Raw genomic sequence first — 11,377 nt, forward strand, 5'->3', positions numbered from 1 at the left:
AAAAAAAAAAAAAAAAAAAAGGAAAGAAAGAAATATGATGTGAAGGGGACAGGACATGACAGTAGTTCAGAGGGGATATGGAGTCTAGGGAGGGTTAGTGCATCTGACTTAAAACAAAGGGAGCTCAATGTTAATGGCAAAGATGAAACTGGGTTCATTTCTTTAAATCCCAATTCTACTAACCTAAATGTATGATGTATTGGTAAAATATTTTATTCTCATATATAGACCTGAAAAGTAAAAAATAAATGATTATCAGATATTATTAAATAGAACTTGATTCAGGGGTTATGAAAACAGTCTCAGAGTGGGACTCTGGTATTAAATATGTGACTAAGATGTCGTATATATGTAAATGATTTGCCTAACTCTTATACATATGGCAGATTGCTGCAGTAAATAGTCCCCAAAAAATCATACTCCCCTCTACACAGGTGACTCACACTGGATAATGGCACGTCGGCAAACACGATGCAAGTAGGAGCTTGAGACGTACTTGCAGATTGGGGTTTGCCCTCTCTTGCTGCTGGGAACACTTCCACCAACATGCGAAAAATCTCAGGCAGGCCTGCTGGAGACACATGGTCCAGTCGGCACCTATTTCCAGACATGTGAGTGAGGCAATGCTGGAGCAACTAGCCCCCAGCTACCCACCTGCTCACTGTAGCGACGTGAACAAGCAGGGGCAAGAGCCCAAATTTCTGACCCACAGAATCATGAGTTAATTTAAGACTGTGGTTTTAAGTCGCTAAATGTTGGGGGTAGTTTGTTACCCAGTAAAAGATAATTGAAACAGTACATAAAAGTTAAGGAAGGCTAACTGCTGTAATAATAAATAGAATGCTAAATACACAATGGCTTAAACACAATAGAAGTTCATCTCTTGCTCATGTGAACAGTCCAAAGAGGTTTCAGATTGGTGGCAGCAGGGCTCTGTCCCATACAGTCACTCAGAGACTCAGGATGTCAGTCTTTCCCATCACCAATGAGTGGTTCCCAAGGTCACCTTGGGCATCATCAGCCCGACAGCAAAAGCAGAGAGAGCAAAGAGGACAGCCAATGGGAAGTTTTATTGGGCCCAGCCAAGAAATATGCCATGTCTTCTACTCACACTCCATAGGCCAGAACCCAATCACGTGACCAAGCCTAAGTGCCATGAAGGAGTAGTTGCGTGCCTAGGAAGATGAGGAAACAATATGATGAACAGCAGGTACTACAGAATTGTACTGGCTTTTTTAGAAAATAAAAATCACGTTTGTTAGATGCAGCATAGCATAGTGGGAACAGGCTGAGGGCCAGAAAGATCTGGGTGAGATTTTGGTTCCACACTTGTTAACTGTTTAACCTGGGAATAATACCTAATCCAGGTAGACCTTCATTTCTTTATCTACAAGATATGGAAATACTTTTTTATTGGGTTATTGTGAAATTAGTGTAGTTTAATCTCTACACTTGGTAGAGTGCCAAGTACATGATCAGTGTTCAATAAACAGTAGTCACTGGCATTAACTAAATTGAATGGTATGATAAACAAATAAACAAATATGGAGAGAAGAGTAACACTAAGCTGTCCAGATAGCAGTAATATTAGTCATGATGCTTCTAAATTAAAATTACTGAAGTTCAACTCAGTGTAATCAAAAAAGAGGGGATTTATTAGAATGATACAAAGAGATGAGGTGACTGTCAACATCAAAGGGAGACCTGTGGACTGGAACCCCTTTCAGGACTTCAGAGACTCAGTCTTTTTTGTTTGTTTGTTTCTCCTGTTCTATGTCCACTTATATTCTTTGCTTCATTCTCCCCATTTATAGACACACCTTTTGCCTCCAAAACTGCTAATTTTAAAATGTGTGATAATGGTATTGTAGTTAGGTTTTTGAAGAGTCCCTTTCTTGTAGAGATACACATTGAAGCAGTTATGGATGAAATAATATCAAGCTTTTGCTTTAAAGTAATACATTTTAATATATTTGGGGATGGAGAGTGCAGACGACAAGATTGGCCATGGGTTGGTAATTGCCGAAGTTAGGGGACAGGTGTGGCATTTCACTACATAGCCCTCTGTAGGGTTCTGCATCTGCGATTCAAATCAGATCAAAAGTGTAGTTAGGTCTATGATGGTTGTGTCTCTACTGAGCATGTACAGATTTTTTTTCTTGTCATTATTCCTTAAACAATACAATATGACAATTATTTACATAGCATTTACTTGGTTTTAGGTACTACAAGTAATCTAGAGATGATTTAAAGTACATGAGAGGATGTGCATGGGTTATATGCAAATACTCTGCCATTTTATAGCAGGGACTTAAGTGTCAGCAGGCTTTGGTATTCACAGGGGTCCTCAGACCAATCCCTCACAGATATTGAGGGATGACTGAACCATCCTCTCTACTTTCGTATATATTTCAAATTACCCATTAAAAAATAAAAACAAAGGCCCAACACTCATCTTGTCTTGGCTTAGCAGTTCAAGAAAAGAAACAAATCAGGTTGGTCCATCTTATGTCAATATTTTAGCTGTGATTTTCTGCCTTGGTGAAAGTTTTATGTAGTTAAAAGGTAAAAGTGATCAGCATTTTCACCCATTTGGGTATGACCTTTCTGGATTTTAAGAGAAATAAGCAAAATGATATACAGAAATCAGGACTTGACAGAGTTGAACTCACTACAATCTTTTCATGACCACTTTGCTAGAATGCTTTTCCCATTTTTCTTACATAACCTTATGAAAGGCAGAGCTATTTTGGCAGTGTTTTCCTCAAGCACCATTGTATTTAATAGAGTCTCAGGAGACACAAGTTCAGAGAAAAAGGCACAAGGACTGCAAAAGTTATGGATCTATTTTCTAGTGATAGAGATAATAAGCTTTCAGAATAGTCATGTGTATACTGAAGGTATCTAGTCACAATGTCCAATACATCAGAGATCTTCTGGCCAGCAGCGCAAAAGAAAAAGAGAAGGAGGTTGAGAACTAGTTACTATTGCTTTCTTGTATGATATATTTTCTAAAGGGAAAAAAGCTCTCTGTTTCTCTTTATTACACTCAAGGTGTGCATAGGTTTTGTAATCATGTTGTTTGAACTGGTTAATCTCAAGTATTATGTTGATCACATAAAAAATAAGGATCAAGGGGAAGAAGGTATTGATAACCTTAGAAATAAAGCCTAGGGGCTGGGTGCGGTGGCTCACGCCTATAATCCCAACACTTTGGGAGGCCGAGGTGGGCAGATCATGAGGTCGGGAGTTCGAGACCAGTCTGGGCAACATAGTGAAACCTCATCTCTACTAAAAATACAAAAAATTAGCCGGGTGTGGTGGTGTGCATTTGTAATCCCAGCTACTCAGGAGGCTGAGACAGGAGAATCGCATGAACCTGGGAGGCGGAGGTTGCAGTGAGCCGAGATCGTGCCACTGCACTCTAGCCTAGGTGACAGAGTGAGACTCCATCTCAAAAAAGAAAAAGAAAAAGAAAAATAAAGCTTAGGGATATAGGAAGCCAGAATTCCTTGGCTATAACCTAGTCTTTGTTCTTTGACCAAAAAAAACAAAAAGTATATTTGGAATTTAATTTTTATAATTAGACATCTTTGCTAATCAGTCTCAATTGTTACATCCAAATCAGACTCTTAATTTTCACAGACGTGCCAAATTGTCTGTTCCAAAGATGGGCATCACAATACATCCCATTCCATGTGTTTCTCTTGCTATGCAACACTGACACTCCTTCCATCAGGTGGTAGAGTCTGGGAAGACCTTCACGTCCTCCTTGACCAGCAGGGGATGGTGGAAGTGACTCTGTGTGACTTGTGAGACAAGATCCTAAAAGTGATGCACTTCTGTCTTGTTCTCTTGGGATAACTGCTCTTGGAACCCAGCCATTGCAGTGAGGAAGTCAAGTAGCTCCATGGACATGGCATGTGTAGGTGTTCCAGCAAACAGCCCCAGCTGAGGTTCCAACTGACGGTCAACGTCAATCACCTGACGAGAATGAGTCTTCTAGCCCTGACCTGCTGAGTCATCGCCAACTCCAGCTGATACTATAAGGAGCAAAGATGAGCTGTTCTGCCAATTAAGCCCAAATTGCAGATTTTTGAATAAAATAAATAACTGTTATCATTTTAAGCCACAAAGTTAGGAGTGCTTTGTTATGCAGCAAAAAATAATTAGAAGAACAAATATGACATTATTAAATTAGTAATGCTTTTGACTTTTAGTACACGGGGGGATAAGTAAAATGTTGAATAAATATGAAAAAAGTGGAATTTTTCTGAAGCAGAGGGATGAATTAGCCATACATGCAGCAACATAAGTCGATTTTAATATATAGTGAAGAACTAATCATCGGAATGCTATACAGGCCGTTTTTCCACTGCTATAAAAAAAAATACCTGAGACTGAGAAAAAAAAAACAACCCTGAGAAGAGGTTTAATTGGCTCACAGTTCTGCAGGTTGTACGGGAAGCATGGTGCTGGCCTGTGCTTGGCTTCCAGAGAGGCGTCAGGGAACTTTTACTCACGGCAGAAGGCAAAGCAGGAGCAGGCATGTCACATGGTGAAAACAGGAGCAACAGAGGGCGAGAGGAAAGATGCCTCGCACCTTTAAACAGCCAGATCTTGCTAGAACTACCGCAAAGACAGCACCAAGGGGATAGTGCTAAACCATTCATGAGAACTCTGCTCCCATGATCCAGTCACCTCCCACCAGGCTCTACCTCCAACACTGGGAATTACAATTCAACATGAGGTTTAGAGGGTACGACATCCAAACTATATCAGACAATAACCATTTATAAACATGTGTAAAATTTCTCAAAGAAATCTTAGGTATTTTTGAAAGATTCATAAAAACCTAATTCAATGTATAGAAGGTAGATCAGAAGGACATATGTTAAATACACTAGGGTATGTAGTCAAATAACTATAGGATTGGGAATGGGAATAAAGGGAGAAAATTTTTAAAAATCAAAAACAAGAGAGTGTTATGTAATTTCCGGACTTGATTGCCATTTCCTTCTAAGTCACACAGCTAAAATTTATTTCCTAGCCTTCTGTGCAGTTAGGTGCGGCCATATGATTTAGTTCTAACTTTTGGAATGTGGGCAGAGGAGATGTGTGTTATCTCTAAGCCAAGCCCCTCAGCAAGGAAAAATGGCCTTGGCAACTAATAAATACATACCAAGATGGACCACATCCCATCCTGGGTCATATAAAACAAACCTTCACAAATTTAAAAGGACTGAAATCATAAAAAATATATTATCTGTTCATAATGAATGTAACTAGAAATCAATAATAGAAAGATATCAGGAAAATCACAAAACAATTAGAAATTAACCCACTTTTAAATACTTCAATGGTCAAAGAGAAAGTCTCAAAGGAAATGTAAAAATACACTGAACGGAATGAAAATACAACCTATAAAAATCTTTGGGATGCAGTTAACGCAGTTCACTTTTAGAGGAATTTATAAATTTAACACTAAATGCTTATATTGGAAGATGGTCTCAGATCCATAACAAAGCTTCCACCTCAAGAAACTACAAGAGGAAGAGCAAAGTAAACCCAAAGCAAGGAGGAGGAAGGAACAAACATAAGAGTAAAAAGTCAATGAAATTGAAAACAGAAAAACAACGGAGAAAATAAAAACAAAAGCTTATTATTTGAAAAGATCAGTAACATTGATCAACCTTAAGCAAGGCTGACAAAACATGGGGAGAAGAAGAGAAGGGGGAAGGGAAGAGAAGAGGAGAGGAGGGGAGACAGGAGGTTAAGAAGGGGGAAAGTACAAGAAAGACATAAATGATCAATATTGGTAATGAAAGAAGGAACACTATTACAGACCCAGCAGACATTATAGGATAATAAAGGAATACGACAAACAACTCTATGCACATAAATTTGACAATTTAGATGATATGGACCAATTCTAAACTATAAAAACACCCAGGATAACAGATAACTTGAATTGTCTCATAACTACTAAAAAAATTGAATTAATAGTTTAAAACCTTTTGATAAAGAAATCTCCAGGCCCAGATGGTATCATTGCTGAACTGTAACAAACACTAAAAGAATAACAGTAACTTTATACCATCTCTTCTGGGAAACAGGGAAGGGAACAACTAGTAGGTGAGTTAACAGGGTTGCAGGATACCAAGTTCACACACACACAAACAAATGGATCTTATTTCTATACACTAGCAACAAATGTGTTGAAACTGAAATTAGAAACACAAAACCCTTTATACAGTTGCTCCAGAAAAATGAGATAACTTCAATCTAAATCGAACAAACTATGCATAGGATTTGTATGGAGAAAATTATACAACTCTAATGAAGAAAATCTTAAAAGACCTGAGTAAATACAGAAACAAACTGTGTTTATGGATTGAAAGACGATTCAACATATTGAAGATGTCAATTCCCCCCAAATTGATCCAGAGGCTTAATACCGTTTTTATCAAAACCTCAGAAGGACTTTTTGTAGATATGAGAAATTTTTAAAATTTACATGGAAGCATAAAAAACACAAAAGAAAGAAATAAATGCTGGTGTAATCACACTATCTAGTCTTCTAATACTATACAGTGACAGCAATTAAGGCAATGAAGTCCTGGTAGAGGGACAGATATGCAGATCAAAGGAACAGAATAGTGTGTCCAGAAATAGAGCCACACAAGTGTGGCCAACTGATTTTAACAAAAGGGCAAAACCAATTCAAAGGAGAAAAGATTTTTTCAACAAATGGTGTTAGAGTAACTGTACATTCTTGGTCATAAAAACAAACCTAAACCTAAACCACACAGCTAATACAAACATTAACTCAAAATGGATCACAGATCCAAATGTGAAGAGTGAAACCATAAATCTTTTAAATATTAATAGGCTAGGATTAGGTGGAGTTCTTAGACACGATGCTAAAATCATGACCATAAAAGAAAAGCATCAATAAAGTAGACTTTAACAAAACCAAATCCTTTTGCTCCTGAGAAGGGCCATGTTAAGAGGATGAAAATACAAGGTACAGACTGGGAGAAAACATTTCCAATTTGCAGTTCTGACAAGGGGCCTATAGCCAGAATATATAAATAACTCTATAAATGCAACAGTAAGAAAACAAAAAATCCAATTAGAAAACGTACAAAACCAGACACTTTACTAAAGAGGATATTCAAATGGTATGTGGTATTCAATGTTAAACACAGAGTCGTTTAACACTGTAGCTACTAAAAAATGCAAATTAAAGTCATGATGATATAACCACTATACACCTATTAGAATAATATGTAGAAAAAACCCCCAAAACTCCACAACACTGTTAGTGAGGATGGAGAACAACTAGAACTCTCATATCCTGATGGTAGGAATATAAAATGGTACTCTGAAAAAGAGTTCAGCAGTTTCTTACAACGCTAAACATGGACTTGCCATAAGCCTTCTGGGTATTTATCTTACAGAAATAAAAACACATTTCCACACGAAAATCTACACAAATGGTTATAGCAACTGTATTTATAATAGCTGAAAGCTAGAAATAACCACAATGTCCTACAATAAGTGAATGGATAAGCAGTGGTTCGTTCATACAATGGTATACTACTCAGCCATAAAAAAGAAACTACTGATGCATGTGACAAGCCGAAAGACTCTCAAGGATACTTGCTGAGTACAAAAAAAAAAAAAAAAAACCGAAAAAAAACCAAAAACCAATTTTAAAAGGCTATGTATTGTATGATGCCATTTACCTAACACTATTGAAATGGCCAAATGATAGTGATGGAGAACACATCAGTGGTTGCTGGGGGGTCACATCTGTGAAGGTATGATTATTAAACTGCAGCATAAGAGACTTTGTGGTGATAGAATATTTTGTATGCTGATTATGGCAGTAGTTACCATGCATCTGTAACATAATTAAATTTCATATAAATATACACTGGAAAAATACATGTAACAAAATTCAAATAAAGTCTGCGGTGTAGTTAACAGCATTAATCAATGCCCATTACTTAGTACGGATAATGTATCAGGGTTACCTAAGATCTTGTCATTGGGGCATCTGGGGAATCCTGGGTAAAGGCACACAGGAATTGGTGGTATTGGCTTTTACAATTCTTTATGAGTATAGTTTATTTTAAAATACAGCTTAAATATAATCCAGACTTTTACTCTTTCCTAGAAGACTGTATTGAGGCCAATAAAATAAGAAAAACTTAAAATCTGCCTCGCTTGCTGATCCACCCAAATACTGTTCCACATTTTTCTGTTTGTATCTCTCATCTTCCCTCCTCCTCCTCCTCCACCCTCTGAAATATACAGTCTAACTCAAAGTCCCTTAAAATGGCAGTCTCCATATGAAGAAGAACCCAACTATTTCCCAATACGTCCATGTCTAATGCAGGCTGTATTCAGAACTTTGTGCCACAGCTAAGGATTCCTGAATCCTGTCCCAGCCCACCCACTCCACAACCTTCTTGACCTCTGTCAAGCAGCTCATCTTTTTGTGGGTCCGGGATACAAAAACTTCATACTGTGAATTTAAAGTCGCTGGAAAATGGTTCCATTCTAGTCAAGACGAGAAAGAACCAGAAGCCTCTGAGTGATTATAAAAGGGGTCACCAAAGGGGTACTGCAGCATCCAAATTCCAACGATCCACTAAGCCCAAGAAGATAAGTATCTTTAATAATAGGACAGAAACAAACTCTTCAAATTGACATGGGTAATACTGTGAATCCCACAATTTTATTTATAAGATTCAATTTTTCAGAACTGTAGCATTTTCAGGTGGTAGGTTAACTTTTGCCTGGTCTGACCTGCCCATAGCTGGCTATCATTTTCCCCCTTCTACTTCTCTATCTCCTGCTCTTAGAAAAACATGTGAATTGATAAAAAATTATTATGACGTTATTTACATACTCATACAGTCCAGATAAAATTCAAATGATTTTTTAAAAATTGTCAAGTTTTACTGGCATTGGTTCTGTAAATTTTTCTTCCTAAAACTAATACAGGAGAAAAAAGTTAACTGTTAGTTTGAATAATGGTCTTGGTTACTAGGTTATAAGACACAAAAAGCAGGAAACTTAAAAACTTTTGACATGATTTAAAATTTTGGTTTATGAATACATAGTTTCATCATGTATCAAAATTGGAGTGAGTTCTATTACAACAGTTCATGTAACATTTCTGATCATATCCCTTTGGACAAATTGAAATGATTTTAGTTTCAAAACAGCTCTATATTGTCTCACTGAATTTACCATCATGTAAAAACATTAGTACAAAGTGCTAGTTTGCACAAGAATTGGATTTAATGTTTTTAGGATTTAAAATCTCTAAAATTCTTGCACTGGTTTATGGGTCAATAGATTTAATCATGTGAAATTCTTATTAATGCTGCAAACCATAAAGACTTAATATGAGTTTTAGTTTCCAGATCCATAGTTAACTTTACAAATTTAGATTAATATTAAAGAGTTAATAAACAATATTTAGATACTCTGACAATTTCTAAGTAAGAAAAATATACAAAACTGGTCATGAAACCTGGTTTTATACTTGTCCCCTATTTTTATACATTATAATTATAGGATGAATAAAGAGAAACTGAGTGCAAATGCCTTTGGATAATATTATTTTTACTGTCTTAAGATTTATAAAAGATATAAAATATATACTAATGGAGAAAAAAATTAGACAGTTTTTGGTGTATGTATTCCGGTTCTCTGTGTTTAGAGGAAATGAGTTATTTTCACTGAGGTAGTAACTGACAAAACAGTTAAGATAGTAACATTATTATTATTATAAGATAGTTATAAAATAATACACTTCATACATATGGGATAACAAATGTGGCTTCTCTGTTTATTAGAGAAACTTAATTTGATTAAGATGGTAAATTCAGTAATATATATTATTTTACTTAATATGTTCATAAAGGTAATTGTATTTTAAAGTTGAATTACAACTTCAAATGTATTACATTATTTACATATTACATTAAACAAATATTTAGGAAGGTACATTAGTGGAAGAAAAATCCTTCAGAGCAAATCATTATTTGGATGATAGAAAAAAAGAGTCAAATTCAAATTAGGATTCTCTTCCTGTAAAATGACCAATCTCATTCTATCCCCAGAGAGTTTCTTTTCAAAAATAAAAGTATGAAATCTCTAGCACACTCTTCAATCATTTTAACATAAAGTTCTTTTTTGAAAAAAATTAAATTTCTTATCACCATCATTCTTACTGTTGCTATGTGTTCATGATATTATAAATTTTTTTACAGTTAGTACTTCTTACTTACGTTCATATTTTGTCTGCTTGTTAACTCTTATTCTGCCTTTTCTAACTTGAGAATAATAAAATTGCCAGTGTGTGGTTTACAATTAAATGTTCTTCAGGTATCCTAGAATGGCCACAAGGCAACCCTGAGATTTGCCTCTTGATAGCCTTGGGTGTGATGGCATGTATGAAAATGGTTCCTCAACTATTACTGCTCTATTCAGTTAACCTCAACTTTTCTAAGACTTTTTTTTTTTGAAAATAATCATAACACACTTCTCAGACTTTTCTGTGAAAATAAATGAACATACCAGAAGCCATTTTTTACACACAGGGTGGGGGGTGGGATGAGGAGGAAGCTAAGAAATAATTAATTTTTTTGGTATTTCCAAATTTTAATTGCCTTAAAACTTATGAAAAAGCTCTTTTTAGTTGTCTAAACATAGAATAATAAAATCTGAGAAATCACATGAGAAATTTTAAAGTTATTTAATATCAGAAAATAAAAACCCCTTTGAGTCTTGATGAAATGGACCTTTTCAGGAGATCTTAAGCTCTTGAGTCTTAATCCTCTGGGAGGAGATGAGCAGATGAAGGCTGCTATAACCCAAGACCCTCAGATTGACGAGATGGTGACACAAAGTAGACGGTGTCTGCCCGACACAGAAGAACAAGAATAATTTTCTGATAGCTCTGTTTTTCTTTATTTTTCCCACCTTACTGCTAATCCTTTTTTTTTATACTTTTAAACATTTCCTTACTTTAAATAAATATATATATTCTTATTATTACTATACTTTAAGTTCTAGGGTACATGTGCACAACGTGCAGGTTACATATGTATACTTGTGCCATGTTGGTGTGCTGCACCCATCAACTCATCAGCACCCATCAATTCGTCATTTGCATCATGTATAACTCTCAGTGCCATCCCTCCCCTCTTCTCCCTCCCCATAATAGGCCCCGGTGTGTGATGTTCCCCTTCCAGAGTCCAAGTGATCTCATTGTTCAATTCCCACCTATGAGTGAGAACATGCAGTGTTTGGTTTTCTGTTCTTGTGATAAATTTGCTGAGAATGATGGTTT

General features: G+C 36.1%; 1 long non-coding RNA gene across 1 annotated transcript in view; it reads right to left on the reverse strand.

Moving 5' to 3' along the window:
• Nucleotides 1–3,610: 3,610 nt before the first annotated feature.
• LOC105533699 overlaps nt 3,611–11,377 on the reverse strand; it is a 14,113-nt gene continuing 6,346 nt past the window's right edge. The window contains exons 2-3 of the long non-coding RNA XR_001005153.1: nt 4,604–4,714; nt 3,611–4,043 (exon numbers count right to left, since the gene is read on the reverse strand). This is a non-coding gene — a long non-coding RNA (uncharacterized LOC105533699). The remainder of the gene's footprint in view (nt 4,044–4,603; nt 4,715–11,377) is intronic.

This window comes from Mandrillus leucophaeus, unplaced genomic scaffold (assembly GCF_000951045.1).
Source record: "Mandrillus leucophaeus isolate KB7577 unplaced genomic scaffold, Mleu.le_1.0 Scaffold128, whole genome shotgun sequence".
Taxonomy (NCBI): domain Eukaryota; kingdom Metazoa; phylum Chordata; class Mammalia; order Primates; family Cercopithecidae; genus Mandrillus; species Mandrillus leucophaeus.